The sequence below is a fragment of the Geotrypetes seraphini genome, chromosome 8 (assembly GCF_902459505.1).
Source record: "Geotrypetes seraphini chromosome 8, aGeoSer1.1, whole genome shotgun sequence".
NCBI lineage: Eukaryota > Metazoa > Chordata > Amphibia > Gymnophiona > Dermophiidae > Geotrypetes > Geotrypetes seraphini.
Window position 1 is genome coordinate 48,686,265 of NC_047091.1, and position 16,377 is coordinate 48,702,641.

Here is a 16,377-nt window from a genome sequence, read left to right on the forward strand (position 1 = left end):
AGATAATTCCACTCTTCCTTTTATGCCCTCCTTAAATTCACCTAATATATAGTTCGGCAGCCAGAAGTTTCACCCCTAATATTTCACCCCCAGGTACATTTCACCTCCAGAATAATCACCCCTACATCTTTTGCCCCCAGGATGTTTCATCCCTCACATCACTTTCGATTCCGTATTTCCTGAACTGTCACTCCACTTTGTCCAGCTGACATACGTTTTATCTATAATAATAAAATGCTAAGCGCGCATGCGCACTTTCACTGCGTGCTTCCCTGATCCCTGTTCTCTCGGGCTGTGGCGGTAGGAGTGTGCATGCGCGCCAGACAAGCCTCCCTGCTCTCCACCTCTCCACTTCATGGCTGCAGAAACGGACCCACACTCGCGGCTTCAGGCTCATCCAGCTCCAGCACAGCAGAGAGTCGGCAGTACAGACAAATCAGTTTCTCCTTCCTTCCCGCAATCCGACCGGCTCACTTAGGCTCTTCCTGCCCCCCCCCCCTTCCCTTCCCGCGGTCCCGACTCCAGCAGCTTGCAGCACTGTACACACGCTGCTTCGGGGCCTTCTACTGCCCTGATTTACTCTGGCACGTCCCTGATGACATCATCAGAGACGCGGCAGAGCAAATCAGGGCAGTAGAAGGCCCCGAAGCAGCATGTGTACAGTGCTGCAGATGCTGCTGGAGTTGCAGGTTTGTCAGGACCGCGGGAAGGGAAGGGGGGGCGGAAAGGGACTATGGGAGCCGGCCAGACCGCGGGAAGGGAAAGGGGGGTAGGGGAAATGCTGCTGCTGCACAGGGAAGTAGTGTGGGGGGAGGGAAATGGAGGGGAAATAATTCAAACAACTTACTCTGTGAAACTTCCGTTATTACACAAAAAAAAGGTAGATGACAAATATGATATCTCCATACACACACTGAGAGAGAGACACACAGGGAAAAAAAAAATATCCTTAAAGACAAGGGGCAATAGAGAAAGACTGAAAGAAACAAACAAATAAAAAACAGTGGACAAGGAGAGAGAGACACAGAAGAAAAAAAAATCCACATACAGCAGCCAAAGAGACAAACACCAAAACAAACACAGACAGAGAGACCAAAAGTAAGAAATACAGACAGCAGCCAAGGAGATAGACAGAAGGTGACAGTCAAAAACCCACACAGAAGAACAGGGGTTTAAAGAGACAGATTTAAAGAAAAAAAAACTTTGGACAAGGAGAGAGAGACAAACAGAAAAAAAAGACAGGGGCTACAGAGATAGATTAAAAGAGACAGACACCAAAACAAAGACAGACAGACATACAGCGTCCAAGGAGACAGACAGCAAAAAAAGACAGACAGACATACAGCGGCCAAGGAGAGAGAGACAGAAAGAAAGACAGACACACAAACCAAAGTAATACACTGTTCAACATTTGGCGTTCCATATCCTCCAAACACGATTCCGCCACACCCCTCTCCTCTCCATCTGCCGATGAACTAGCAAAATTCTTCAATGAGAAAGTCACCACCTTACGATGCTCCTTCCCTCCAACACCCTCTTACAACTCCCTGGTGCTCGCCGTCTCCAACCCCAATCTAACCGATGCCAACCATATCCCAGCCGATAGATCCTGGACCACCTTCGATCTCGTCTCCGATTCCCAGGTCTCCAAACTCTGCCTCAAGTTAAAATCCTGCAACTGCACCTTGGATCCTTTCCCCTCCTACTTATACGAAAATATTCCCACACAAGCCATCTCATTTCTCACCAAACTTATAAATTCTGCTTTACTCTCAGGCCTATTTTCTGCAGAAATGGGAATCATTGCCTTATCCCCTCTTTTGAAAAAAGCTGATCTAAACCCCTCCACACCGTCCAGCTATCGCCCAATAGCTAACATTCCTCTCCTGACCAAGATGCTGGAGTCCATCATAGCCACCCAACTCTCATCCTATCTTGAGAGATTCTCCATTCTACTACCCTACCAACATGGCTTCAGACCCAACTTTAGCACTGAATCCCTTTTGGCCTCTTTAATTTCAAAAGTCCAACATCTTCACTCTTGCAACAAGTTCGCTGTCCTTCTTCAATTTGATCTTTCTGCAGCCTTCGACATTGTCCATCATGACATACTAATCCTTCAACTTTCTGAAATTGGCATAAACTCCACAGTCTTAGATTGGTTCTCAAAATTCCTACGTTCTCGCTCCTACTTCGTTAACATGAACGGTATCTCATCCTCCCCTTGGAAACCGATTTGCGGAGTTCCTCAGGGTTCACCTCTATCCCCGATTCTTTTCAACATTTATATGTCCTCTCTGAAACTCCTCAAACTTTCCCCCTTTGAGACACTCTACACCTACGCCGACGACATTCTTGTCCTCCTCGAGACCGACTCCAACCTCACCAACCTCTCTGACAACATCTCTTCTTGTATAACGAATCTCCAATCCTGGGCTCTCACCGTTCAAATGAAACTTAATGAGACCAAAACAAAACTTCTTTGGCTAGGCCCAAAATTAGATCAGCTGCCCACCCTCATCCCACTATCCTCAGGCACCAAACTGCCGCTTGAGCACTCAAACAAAGTTCTGGGAATCATCATTGACTCTACACTGTCCTTCAACGATCACCTCAACTCCTTAGTAAAAAAATGCTTTTTCAACCTTCACATGCTAAGGAAAGTCAGATCCTGCTTCCACCAACAACACTTCGCTGTCCTCGTTCAATCCATTATTCTATCTAGACTGGATTACTGCAACTCCATCTACCTAAGCCTAACAAAGAAAAGTCTTCTCAGACTCCAGCGGATTCAGAATACCGCGGCTAAATTAATTTTCGCAAAAAGCAAATTTGACCACGTCTCCCCGCTTCTGTCTAAGCTTCACTGGCTCCCAGTTCTCCTCAGGGTCCACTACAAATGCGCCTGCCTAACCTTCAAGTCTCTACACGGCATCCTTCCTCCCCTGTTTCCACTATCCTGGCTCTCCGCAAATCCCAACTCCACCAGATCCTCTCAGAAATTCATACTATCATTCCCCTCTTTAAAAGGCATATCCCATACAGGAAAACTTGGAACATCCCTCCTCTTCAAGATCACCGAGCTGTGGACAGCTTATCTGCCCCTCTCCGGAGTGCGACCTCCCTCCAACGCTTCAGAAAACATTTGAAAACTTGGCTTTTCTCTAAAATGTAACCACTCCCTCCCTCTCCTCTACACTTAATCCCTTCTCTCTCCCCTTTTTACCAAGCTCTTCTTCTTCCCATTGGAGTTCCTTTCTTTTGTAATTCCTGTAAACCGTGTCAAGCTCTACTTCTGTGGAGATGATGCGGTATACAAACTTAAGGTTTAGTTTAGTTTAGTTTATTCTAGCACCCGTTAATATAACGGGCTTAAAGACTAGTGTTTTATATTTTGTTTATTACACTTTTACCTCTAGAATCAGTTACAAGGCTTAGAATATATGTGATGCATATTTCATAATAAAGAGTCAGACTCCTGAGACATGCCATCATGGCCAAAACACGAGGGTGTCAAGTCTTGATCACAATCAAGGAACTGTCTTTCTTGTACATCCAAATAAATGTCTAAAACTCAAACAGCATGCAGCCAGTAGGGCTTCAGTACCCTCTTTAGGAGTGGAGTAGTAGCCTAATGGTTAGAGCAATGGGTGGAAAATCAGGCAAGCCAGTTTCAAATCCTGCTGTTGCTCTTTGTAATTTTAGGCAAGTCACTTAACCTTCACTGCCTCGGGTACAAACTCAGATTGTAAGTCCTCCAGGAACAAGGCAATAACCAGTGTGCTGGAATGCAACTCACCTTGATCTGCTACATGTAAATTAATAAAAAGAAATTGAAATGGATACACCGTTGATTCAAAAGAGAAACCTAAGAGTTCCTTATTCAATCACTAGTACTATCTTGGTTGGACTACTGCAATATACTCTACATAGGATGCAAAGTAGAGATACATACAGTATAATCCCGTTATAATGGACTCGCTTATAACGGAACCTCGCCTATAGCGGACAAGGTCCGCTGGTTCCAGCCGAGCGCCATTATAAACATAAAGAAAATCATCGGATATAGCGGACTCGCATATAACAGACTTTCAGATATAACAGACAACTATTTTGGTCCCGAGAGCCACTTTTAGCTGTAATTTTCTCCGGCTATAACAGACATGCAGGCTCCACTTACAAGGTGCGTGGCATACTGGTGATATAGTATCAAAATGCAGCCCAGAAGAAAATGACAGAGTAATTTTCTTTCCAGTACAGTACGACATAATACTTTAGAACAGGGGTGCCCAACGCGTCGATCGCGATCGACAGGTCGCTCGCTCAGGTGACCCCAGTCGATCGCGGAACGGGTTCCCTTCTTCCCTTCTCTTTTTTCCCCTCCTGACTGGCCCGCTCCTGAATTCTGCTGCTGCCTCCGCTGCTCAACATTTAAAAAAAAAAACAAAAAAAGGCTTGGAGAACTTATGCTCCGGGGGCTAACATGTGCTTGTACCGGCTTCCCTCTGAAACCGGAAGTTATGTCCGGGGAGGGGGTAAGAAGGGAAGCCGGCACGCACATGTTAGAGCCCTGTTCGCGGGCTAAAGCGGGAGACAGGTCAGTGAAGCTTGAGATTTGCTCTTCTTGCTGCCAGGTCCTGCCTACTTTCTGTTTCCTCAAAGGCAGGACCCGGCAGCATTTTTCCCAAAATGTCGATCTTGGGCCGATCAGCCTTCCTCTTCCCGACCTCAATTGTGCCGTCGGAGAGGAAGTTCTGGCCAGCGGAACTTCCTCTCCGACGGCAAAATTGACGTCGGGGAGAGGAATGCTGGTGGGCCCGAAGCAAGGAGAGCTTGGCCGGCGGTGGGCGGCTTTGGGGTCCTGTTATCCGATGGCAGCGGCAGAAGCAGTGGCTTGTGGGTGGGCAGGGAGGGAGAAAGAGGGCAGGCAGGGAGACAGAAGGAAAGAAGAGAAACAGAAAAAAAGAATGGGGGCATGAAGAGAGAAAGAAAGAGAGGGCAAGGAGAGAAGAAGAAAACATTGGGGGGGGGGAATGAGGTCAGGAAGAGAGGAAGCATACAGGCTAAAAGAAGGGAAGAAAGATTGGATGCACAGTCAGAAGAAGAAAGTGCAACCAGAGACTCATGAAATCACCAGACAAGGTAGAAAAAATGATTTTATTTTAAATTTAGTGATCAAAATGTGTCTGAATTTATATCTGCTCTCTATATTTTACAATATGGTCCCCTTTTACTAAACCGCAATAGAGGTTTTTAGCGCAGGGAGCCTATGAGCGTCGAGAGCAGCGCTGGGCATTCAGCGCAGCTCCCTGCGCTAAAAACTGCTATTGTGGTTTAGTAAAAAGGGAGGGGGTGGGTATTTGTCTATTTTTGTATGGTTGTTACTGAGGTGACAGTGCATAGAGTCATCTCCTTTGACCTCTTTGAAAAAACCCCAGAATAGGAATGATAATTAACAATTTTATGCGTACAGTGTGCGTTGTGTTTTTTTTTTAAATTTTATTGTTGGTAGATCATTTTGACTTGGTCATTTTAAAAGTAGCTCGCAAGCCCAAAAAGTGTGGGCACCCCTGCTTTAGAACATCTTTTAGTGTTCTGGTTTTGCAATCATTTCGTGTCATACCAATGTTTGCTGAGTTTTGTTCTTGATGTTGCTGATATGGTTGTACAGTGACTGTTGTTCATTGATTGAACGTTGTTTCAAGTTGACCTAAATAAAGGTTTTTAAAAATGCAACTCTGGATATAACGGACTCTGGATATAATGGACCGTTTTTCTAGGTCCCTTGAAGTCCGTTATAACGAGATTATACTGTAAAAAAAATTACAAACCCTCCAGAATGTAGCAGTAAGACAAATATTCTCAGCAACAAGATATGGGAAAGTGTCACCTCTATGTCTCAAACTATACTGGCTCCCCATAGAAGCAAGATGCCTCTTTAAACTATGCACAATAATCTACCTAATCTTCCATGGCGAAGACCCCAAATACATGAAGAACATTGTAGCATTATCACCACACAGGAACTACAGCCTACTCTCCCGTATGTACTGAACTGCATGGTAAGCATGTGCAATTCACATTGCTGTACCTGGCAAAATTGAAACCTGATAAGCAACCACCTACGGACTGAGATTCCCCAGCCCCAAGGGTATTAAATATTACACAATACATTCGATCTTACCATACCAAACAGCAAAATGGTAGAACTCTTTCTCGAACCAAATAAGAGCCTCCCCCACTTACGTGCTCTTACATAAAAAACTAAAAACCTATCTATTCAGGAAATGCCTAACACAAGGAAAAGACCCATTTTAACACAGAAAGAAACACTAAACTCTGTTCTCACGTATCATGATGCCTCGACCCCTAGGTAAAGATCGTAACCCCTAAAAAAGCACCAAAGGTAACAATGTAATCTCCTGAATAGGCCCTATATCTTTTTTTCATGTAAATCGCATGGAACTCCTTAAGGAGAATTTTAGTGATCCATAAATACCAATGTAATGTTATTGCTGTATCATCCACATTTGGATTGTGTGGCATTATTTGGATGACCCTGGTATGTTATGGTTGTGGATAAGATATTTCTCATTTCCTGACAAATGAACAAAAGTTCCAGATGGAATACTGCCGGATAGTAAAAACTGAAGAAAATCATTTTAATTCAGCTCATCTATATTAGTGACACAAACCTGTTGGCAGGGCCTAGAAGTCCCATTAAAGTGAATAATCACTGGGTAGTAGGAGATACTTAAAAGCTTATATCACTACCAAATACAATCACTTTATCTTCCTGTTCTTCAGCTTGAATCCCCAGCTCTGTCCCTGACTCTCCACATGAAGCATCAGTGACTGAGCCGGAGATTAGAGTTGAAGCTTAGGGCAATGGAGTGATCTGCTGTCAGATTACATAGAGAGAGAAAGTGGCAGAGCTAGAATTTTGGAGTATTGGGGGGGGGGGGGGGAGATAAAAACATTTAGTCTGAGGTTACAGAAAGGCTGTGATATACTGCTGTGTTTAAATTTATTTATTTATTTATTTTTTTGCAAAAGCTGCCTTTTACTAAGGCGCGCTAAACGCTAATGTGTCCATTATAGTCTATGGACGCATTAGCATTTAGCTCATGCTAAAATGGCTAGCGTGCCTTAGGAATGGACCCCACAATAAGCAGCACAAAACAGTCTTGCAGGATATATGTGTGCAACCATACTAATGTTTTATGATTTTTAATGCATGGAGTCCTTTCTGTAAAAAAAAGAAAAAAAGGGAGAGGGGTTGCAAAAAGGGCTATCTTGGGAGCTATAGTAGATGATAATAATAATAATAACTTTATTCTTCTATACCGCCACAATCTTGCGACTTCTAGGCGATTTACAATCAAGAGTGCTGGACATTCAGCGAAATACAATAAGTAGATAGTCAGAGGAAATACAGAGATCAGAGACCTCAGGAGGCAATAGTATAGAAACACAATTTGCTGAGCGAAAATGTAATATGTACATTTTAGTAGGTAATGTCCGACAGGACCTGTTGGGGATAAATAGCAACGTAAAGTTACGATAAGATGAAGATAACAGATTATATTTATAACAGTGCTGTAAGTTCAGGTAGAATAGGGAGGGGGGGAGGGAGAGGGAGAGCGGGTCAATTGTTTAGGTATTTCTGGAACAGGTATGTTTTTAGGCGTTTCCTGAATTCCCCGTATGTAGTGGGCGAAAGCAGTTGGTCTAGGTCTTTGCCCCATAGGACTGCTTGGTGGGAGAGAAGGTGTTCGTGGTGTTTTTTCATTTTGCAGCCTCTAACTGGAGGGGAAATGAGTTTTGGGTGTGTGTTTCTCTTGAGTTTGTTATTAGAAAATGCGAAAAGGTCCGTTATGTACTTGGGGGTCAGGCCGTATAGTACTTTGTAGCAGAGGCAGGCAAATTTAAACCTTACTCGGGCTTCCGTTGGTAGCCAGTGCAGCTGCCGATAGTAGGGTGTCACGTGGTCGAATTTCTGCTTACAATGCAAGTGCAGGTGAATAAAAAACTAGGGCTCCTTTTACTAAGCAGCCTAAGAGCATTTTACCGCAGGCCGGCGAGGTAAATGTTCCGATGCTCGTTCCATTCCTGTGAGTGTCGGAGCATTCGCCCCGCCGGCCCGCTTCTAAAACCCAGCGCTATCGTCCACTGTTTTTTTCTTGCACATGTTGATTATTGTAATGCTTATCTGGGATGTTCAAAGGCCCTATTTGAAAAGCTGCAAAATGGGGTAAAACGTGGCGGCTAGATTGATTTTTCTGAACTCATACATAACAGACTCTGCTTTTTTATAAACCGCACTGGACACTAATTGAGGCTGGAATGGAATTAAAGCTTGTGTGGTTGCTTACAAAATTTTGCAAAGTGAGGCCCCTGCTTATTTGGTTGCCCTTTCTAGTTTATTGAAGAGAAGTGAGGTTTATGATTTAAGAATCAGATGGTGTCCTTTCCTACCAAAGTTAAATTGAAGACATTTTCTTTGTCTTTGATTTCGTTTCAAGGGGTTAAGATTTAGCACTCACTTCCATCTAATGTTAGGTCATTGCGTAGTTATAGTTCATTCAGCAAGGCGGTAAAAAAAACCTTTTTATTTCAAAATAACTTCTTTTTACAGTGCTAATTTTAGATATATTGTGGCCCTTTTTTACTAAACCACAGTAAAGGTTTCTACCGCAGCCTGAAGCGTTAAATGTTGATAAGAATTCTATGAGCGTCAGAGCAGCGGAACATTTAGCGCTCTGGGCTGTGGCCCAGTAAAGATTTCTTTCATGGCCTGGGGGGGGGGTTATGATTAGAATAGTTATCATTTACATTGTAGTATCTTGGTCATTGTTCATGTCTATTTATATAGTGATGCACACAGAACGTATTACTGGATGTTTGCAAAATATAAGAATTTTTATAATGCAATATAAAGTAAATTGTGAACAAGTTTTGGACAAATTGCACATCATGAGCTGCTGTGAATCAAATGCATGTAAAGCAGCTTATTCATGTTCAGTTTTGAAAAAGCTTTATGGTCCCATCTGCACACACACACAAAAAAACTACACCTAAAGAGGGGTGGTTCTTTATCAAATGACCCAGGGTAGGGGGGAATTTGTGTGGTGGTGGTGGATCAAAAATCTGTATTTGACAAATTGGCTCTAATGTCCCATTCTGACTTACCTTACTTCTAGAAGTTCTCAAGATGGCTGCCATGGAACAGGAATGAATGGTAGACTGTTTCTGCCCTTTACCAGAACCACCCATTTGGGCAGTATCAGGACTTTCGGGGAAGTGGGATAACTCAGGGGTCCTTGAGGTAAGGCTTGAATGAGAAAGTTTGGCTTCTGATTTTTGGAATACTTGGGGGTTGAGAGCACCAGGTGGCCATGGAATTAAAGCTCCTCTAGGATCGTAGCTTCAGATATCAGGACCAGTGGCATCTTTGAGCAACTGTCATCACCATCCAACAAGATCTTTTTTGTTTTCATTTCCATGGTCTGCTATGGCTAGGAATGTAAAATGTCCTGGTTGTGGCAACACAGGCAAAATTTCTCATGAAATATATCTATGGTTTGAAAATGAGCCAAAGAGCTCATTTCTATCCAGTAGCAAAAGTTTGCAAAAAAGAAAAGTAGCCACTAACCCACAAAATATTTTGTAGGTTAGTACAAAGGCCTCAGAAAGTTAGTTAGTGTTAGAGTAGGGTTTGCAAATATAGACGTATAACTAAAGAGTACCTCTGACTGCAACCCCATCCCTTCCCTGGCCGAATAAGATATAGGATCTAAATGTCAGTGTGAAGCTTGCCAATTGATAAAGATGAAGACAAAGTTGCCCGGATGACTGGTAAACATCTCATAAAGAGTTCTCCTTGGACAAGGTAAGAGGGCACATAATTCCCACAGGAAAAGGGGATCTGGAGAGGTGCCCTGAAACGGTAAAATGAAACTCCAATACTTTGCAGCTAATACGTCACATTATCTGGGAAAAAAAGGTCCTGCCAAGCTGAGAATGAAATCTGTAGGAGGGCTAAGAATTGGCATTCTCTCTGTTATTTTGGCTTTTAGTTATGACAAAAAACAGATCTCCTGTTCTGTGCCCACTGACCACGTTTTCCCAGGTGCATCACCACTGCTTTATCTCTCAGGCACTGTGATGAACATCCTTGATAGGTTAGAGAGGCCTCTAAGAGGTGCCAGGCAGGGATTCAGCTAACCTTGTGAGTGGTTGACATCAGCTGGTAGCACAGCAGCAGCTGGACTCTCACCAGTTAGCCCCAATGAACATTTTCAAGGTGCTGCAGAGCCAGGTGGGGGTCTTAGAGGTATATTTTCCAAAGATTTAGCCTACTTTGGTAAAAGGCTGGTTAAACTTTTAGTACAAGAAAAATCCTGCTTAAACTTGCAAAATCAAGTTAAACTTTTCACATGTGCATTTCGGTTTAATATTCCACAAATAATCTAAAAGATTTACAGTAAATAAAAAACACGAGAGATAAGAAGAGAAGATAAGGAGCCTACATTACAATTCAACTTTAATAAAAGTAGGTAATCAGAGAAAGATAATTAATTCTAGAATACAGTAGGAGGGGAGGAAATGAAAAGAGACAAGACATTCAAATTCACATTCATCCTTCATCATAAATCAAATAATATAAACAATGAAACTTTAAGAACATAAGAATTGCCGCTGCTGGGTCAGACCAGCGGTCCATCATGCCCAACAGTCTGCTCACGTGGCGGCCCTCTGGTCAAATACTAGCACCCTAACTGAGACTAGCCCTACCAGCGCACGTTCTTGTTCAGCAGAAACTTGTCTAACTTTGTCTTGAATCCCTGAAGGGTGTTTCCCCCTATGACAGACTCCGGAAGAGTGTTCCAGTTTTCTACCATTCTCTGGGTAAAGAACTTACTTACGTTTGTACGGAATCTATCCCCTTTCAACTTTAGAGAGTGCTCTCTCGTTCTCCCTACCTTGGAGAGTGTGAACAGTCTGTCTTTATCTACTAAGTCTATCCCCTTCAGTACCTTGAATGTTTCGATCATGTCCCCTCTCAATCTCCTTTGTTCGTAGAAGAGGCCCAGTTTTTCTAATCTTTCGCTGAACGGCAGCTCCTCCAACCCCTTAACCATCTTAGTCGCTCTTCTCTGGACCCTTTCGAGTAGTACCGTGTCCTTCTTCATGTATGGCAACCAGTGCTGTATGCAATACTCCAGGTGAGGGCACACCATGGCCCAGTACAGCGGCATGATAACCTTCTCCAATCTGTTCGTGATCCCCTTCTTGATCATTCCTAGCATTCTGTTCGCCCTTTTCGCCGCCACCGCACATTGCATGGACGGCTTCATCAACTTGTTGATCAGAACTCCCAAGTCCCTTTACTGGGAGGTCTCTCCAAGTACCGCTCCAGACATCCTGTATTCATGCATGAGATTTTTGTTACCGACATGCATCACTTTATACTTATCCACGTTGAACCTCATCTGCCATGTCGATGCCCATTCCTTGAGACATTATGTCACGTTGCAAATCTTCACAATCCCCCTGCGTCTTCACTACTCTGAATAATTTTGTATCGCCCACAAATTTAATCACCTCGCTCGTCATACCTATGTCCAGATCATTTATAAAGATGTTGAAGAGCACGGGTCCAAGCGCCGAGCCCTGTGGCACCCCACTGGTGATGCTCTTCCAGTTCGAGTATTGTCCATTTACCCCCACTCTCTGTTTCCTATGCTCCAGCCAGTTTTTAATCCACGTGAGTATTTCACCCTCGATTTGATAGCTCGCAATTTTCTGAAGTAGTCGTTCATGCGGAACCTTGTCGAATTCCTTCTGAAAGTCCAGATATACAATGTCGACCGGGTCGCCCTTTTCTTCTGCCTGTTTACTCCCTCGAAGAAGTGCAGCAAGTTTGTCAAACAAGATCTGCCTTTGCTGAAACTGTGCTGGCTGGTCCTCATCAAACCATGTCCATCAAGGTGATCAATGATGCAGTCCTTTATCAGCGCCTCTACCATCTTACCTGGTACCGAGGTCAGACTTACCGGTCTGTAGTTTCCCGGGTCTCCCCTCGAACCTTTTTTGAAGATCGGCGTAACATTCGCCACCTTCCAGTCCTCCAGAATCTTTCCCGATTCGATCGACAGATTGACTATTAGTTGAAGCAGTTCAGCTATGATCCCTTTCAGTTCCTTGATGACCCTCGGATGGATGCCATCCAGTCCTGGGGATTTATCGCTCTTAAGCCTATCAGTCTGCCTGCATACCTCTTCTAGAATGACCGTTAACCCTGTCAGTTTCCCGTTTTCACTTCCAGCATATGGTCTGATGGGTTCCGGTATGCTGTATATATCCTCTTTGGTAAATACAGATGAAAAAAACGTGTTAAGTCTGTCGGCGATTGCTTTGTCCCCCTTTAGTGCTCCCTTTATTCCTTGTCCTATACGTACAAGTCCCTGTTTTTTTCTCAATCCAATTGTGTCACACTTTGTCTTTGTTAGTATTTCATTAACACCGGATACAGTTACACTCAATCTTACACAGTGGTACCTTGGATTACGAGCATAATCCGTTCCAGGAGCATGCTCGTAATCCAAAATGCTCGTTTATCAAAGCGAGTTTCCCCATAGGAAATAATGGAAACTCGCTTTGATACGTTCCCCCACCGATAACCGCCATCGCTCCCCCCTGCTCGCAAAGGTCCCCTCGCTCCAACTGCCACCCCCTGCGCGAACTGGACCCCCCGCCCGAACAACATAAACTTAACACACACACCCCCACACCCCCGTCTGGTACCGGCACGCAGGCACAGATCGTGCCGGTGCCTAGAAGATCTTCTGGTTTCTGCCTGCCTTGAGCATGCATCTGCGCATGCTCAAGGACTTCTAATTCTCCCTCTCGCCGAGATTCTCGGGTCAGACCAGTTGTCCTTCCTGCCCAGCAGTCCGCTCACGCGGCGGCCCTCAGGTCAAAGACTAGTGCTCTAAATGAGTCCCGCCTCACCTGTGTACATTCCAGTTTAGCAGGAACTTGTCCAACTTTGTTTTGAAACCCTGGAGGGTGTTTTCCCCTATAACAGACTCCGGAAGAGTATTCCAGTTTTCCACCACTCTCTGGGTGAAGAAGAATTTCCTTACGTTTGTACGGAATCTATCCCCTTTCAACTTTAGAGAGTGCCCTCTCATTCTCCCTACCTTAGAGAGGATGAACAGTCTGTCTTTATCTACTACGTCTATCCCCCTCAGTATTTTGAACGTTTCGGTCAAGTCCCCTCTCAGTCTCTTCTTTTCAAGGGAGAAGAGGCCCAGTTTCTCCAATCTCATTGTACGGCAACTCCTCCAGCCCCTTAACCATTTTAGTCACTCTTCTCTGGACCCTTTCGAGTAGTACCGTGTCCTTCTTCATGTACGGCGACCAGTGCTGTACGCAGTACTCCAGGTGAGGGCTCACCATGGCCTGGTACAGCGGCATGATAACCCTCTCCAATCTGTTCGTGATACCCATTTATATCATTCCTAGCATTCTGTTCACCCTTTTTGCCACCGCCGCACATTGTGCAGACGGCTTCATCAACTTGTCGATCAGAACTCCCAAATCTCTTTCCTGGGAGATCTCTCCAAGTACAACCCCGGACATCCTGTATTCGTGCATGAGATTTTTGTTACCGACATGCATCAATTTACACTTATCTACGTTGAACTTCATTTGCCATGTTGATGCCCCAGTTCCTGGAGTAGCCTAGTAGTCATTGTAGTTAACCATAGAGATGGGGACTTAGGCCCATATCCCACTCTAAATACTACACTTATGGTGGAATATATGAGCCTTCCAAAACCCACCCTAATCTCACTGTACCTATAAGTAGGCGACACCTGCAGGCATAAGCACTATTGGCGTGGGGTACCGTTGGGTTCAGTAAGTTTGTGGTGAGTTTTGGAGGGCTCACCATTCACTATAAAGGGGTTATGGTAAGACATATGCCTGGACCTTTTTATGTGAAGTTTACTACAGAGTTACCCTCCGCCCTCTTCTGACTCTACTGCTTGAGCATGTGGCGTGGTGGTTGGAGCTACAGCCTCAGCACCCTGGGGTTGTGGGTTCATACCCCACGCTGCTCCTTGTGACCTTGGGCAAGTTACTCCAAGTCCTCCATAGCCCCAGGTACATTAGAAAGATTGTGAGCCCACCGGGACAGATAGGGAAAATGCTTGGGTACCTGACTGTAAAACCGCTTAGATAATCTTGATAGGCAGTATATAAACACCTAATAAACTTGAAACAATGATGATGGCCCAGCCTCCTCACAACAGCTGGCCCATGAAGCCACATCCTGCCTCGACCAGGCAGCAGTGTCAGAGGAGGGCAGAGTGAACTTGTCAAGGGGTGGGTATAATCAGGGAATGATCATGGAACTTGGCAGGGTATGGGTGGGGCACCCTAATCTCTTGAGCTGGACCTGGCGTAATGCATGAAATATAATTTGTTTGAAGATTAGCACTATATCTTTATGTAATCGCTCTTGTGCAAGCAAAACTCTGTATATTGGCTGGGGGATATAAACAAGAGGAGTGAAAAAGCCGCGGCCATCTTTGTTTAAAGGACTTGGTGGTTGTATAAGACGGCGAAAGCTTGTAGAAGTAAGGAACTTTGATATTTAAAATACTTTGTTGCCATTTTTATATCTGTTACAAGGCTTCTATTGTCTGTTTAATATATAGGGATATGAGCCTTGAAAAAACCCGTTGGGTGAAACATGTCGGCATAGATGTCCCTACAAACTGACCACCTGAAGGCAAAAAGTTAAAAGCTAAGTACCTTTCTTAGAAATGGTTGTTTACAAAATGTTTAAAAATAACTTTAAATACAATTCAACTAAGACAGTTAGAAAAGTTGGACCCAGTGAAGATATAGTGTGTGAAGCCAGAAACAGTGAAATGTTTTGAGTATCGTGGTGGCACTTCTGAGGGTTGGTGAATATTGAAGAAACTTTTGACAAGTGTGAGTCTATAGAAAGGGGTGTGGAAGTGACATTCGTTTCACATTTTCAATATGAAATATAATTTAGGCATGAGCACTCGTAAGTCAACCATAAACTGGAGTATAAATGCTTGAGTACCTGATTGTAAAAACTGCTTAGAAAATCTTGATAGGCAGTATATAAAAAAAAACCTAATAATAATACTTAAAAACAGGAGACAAATGTCCTGCCTAGACTCTGGCTACCTAGGTGCATATTAACAGAACAGCGCTTAGATGGAATTTAGAAAGTTTCATATGTACATGTGCACACGTACTTAAGTATATCACTTGGGTGCATATTTGACACATAAATGTTAGTCCCCAAGTTATTGAGTTACCCCCTAAAACCTCTGAAGCATGTTTAAAAAAAAAAAAAATTATGCTTATTGGTATTTGGATATACCACTGAGAGCTTCGTTTACTAAGGTGCGCTAGGGCTTTTAATGCACGGAATATCACGCGCTACATTGCCACGCACGCTAGACCTTAATGCCAGCATTGAGCTGGCGTTAGTTCTAGAAGCGTAGCACGCGGTATAGCCTGCGGTAATTTCCTGCGTGCGCTAAAAACGCAGGAAATTAAAAGGAGCCCTGAGTGTACGCTTTTCTTTATCAGGTACTCTTAAGTATTTTCCTTATCTGTCCAAATGGGTTCACAATCTAACTATGGTCCCTGGGGCAACAGAGGATCAGGTGGCTTGCCCGGAGTCACAAGAAGTTACAACTGGATTGAACTCACAACCGTAGAAACATAGAAACATAGAAAGATGACGGCAGAAAAGGGCCAAGGCCCATCAAGTCTGCCCACTCTATAGACCCTCCCCTTAATATTATACAATGTTTTACCCTGACCCACTTAGGGATCCCACATGGGCGTCCCATTTATTCTTAAAATCTGGCACGCTGCTGGCCTCGATTACCTGTACTGGAAGCTTGTTCCATTGATCAATCACTCGCTCCGTGAAGAAATACTTCCTGGTGTCGCCGTGAAATTTTCCGCCCTTGAGTTTGAGCGGGTGCCCCCTTGTGGTTGAGGGGCCTCTGAGAAGGAAAATGTTATCTTCCACCGTAGGGCGCTGAGGCAGCAGCTCTAACGACGAGGCCCACCAATATGCATGAAACCTGAGAAGAAAAGAGCCAAATTTTCCCAAAATGAACCAAACCCTTTTTTTGTGCCGGGGGAGGGGGGAAGGGAAGAGTTGTAGAAAACTGGTGTTCGTTTGTCAGTGAGGAATAACTTCAAACAAGCAGACTGCACGACTAATCACCTTATTTTTCTTTTGTTTGTATTTCTGTTTTATTTCTATTTATTACTGTTGCCCTACTTTAATGGCATCCTAGTCCC

At 44.0% G+C, this 16,377-nt stretch overlaps 1 long non-coding RNA gene across 2 annotated transcripts in view; it reads left to right on the forward strand.

Annotated features, from left to right (window-relative positions):
• Positions 1-15,573, forward strand: part of LOC117365574 — a 63,785-nt gene extending 48,212 nt beyond the window's left edge. For both annotated transcript variants that reach the window (XR_004540423.1, XR_004540424.1), the window contains exons 2-3: positions 9,204-9,328; positions 14,733-15,573. This is a non-coding gene — a long non-coding RNA (uncharacterized LOC117365574). The remainder of the gene's footprint in view (positions 1-9,203; positions 9,329-14,732) is intronic.
• The last annotated feature ends 804 nt before the right edge of the window (positions 15,574-16,377 follow it).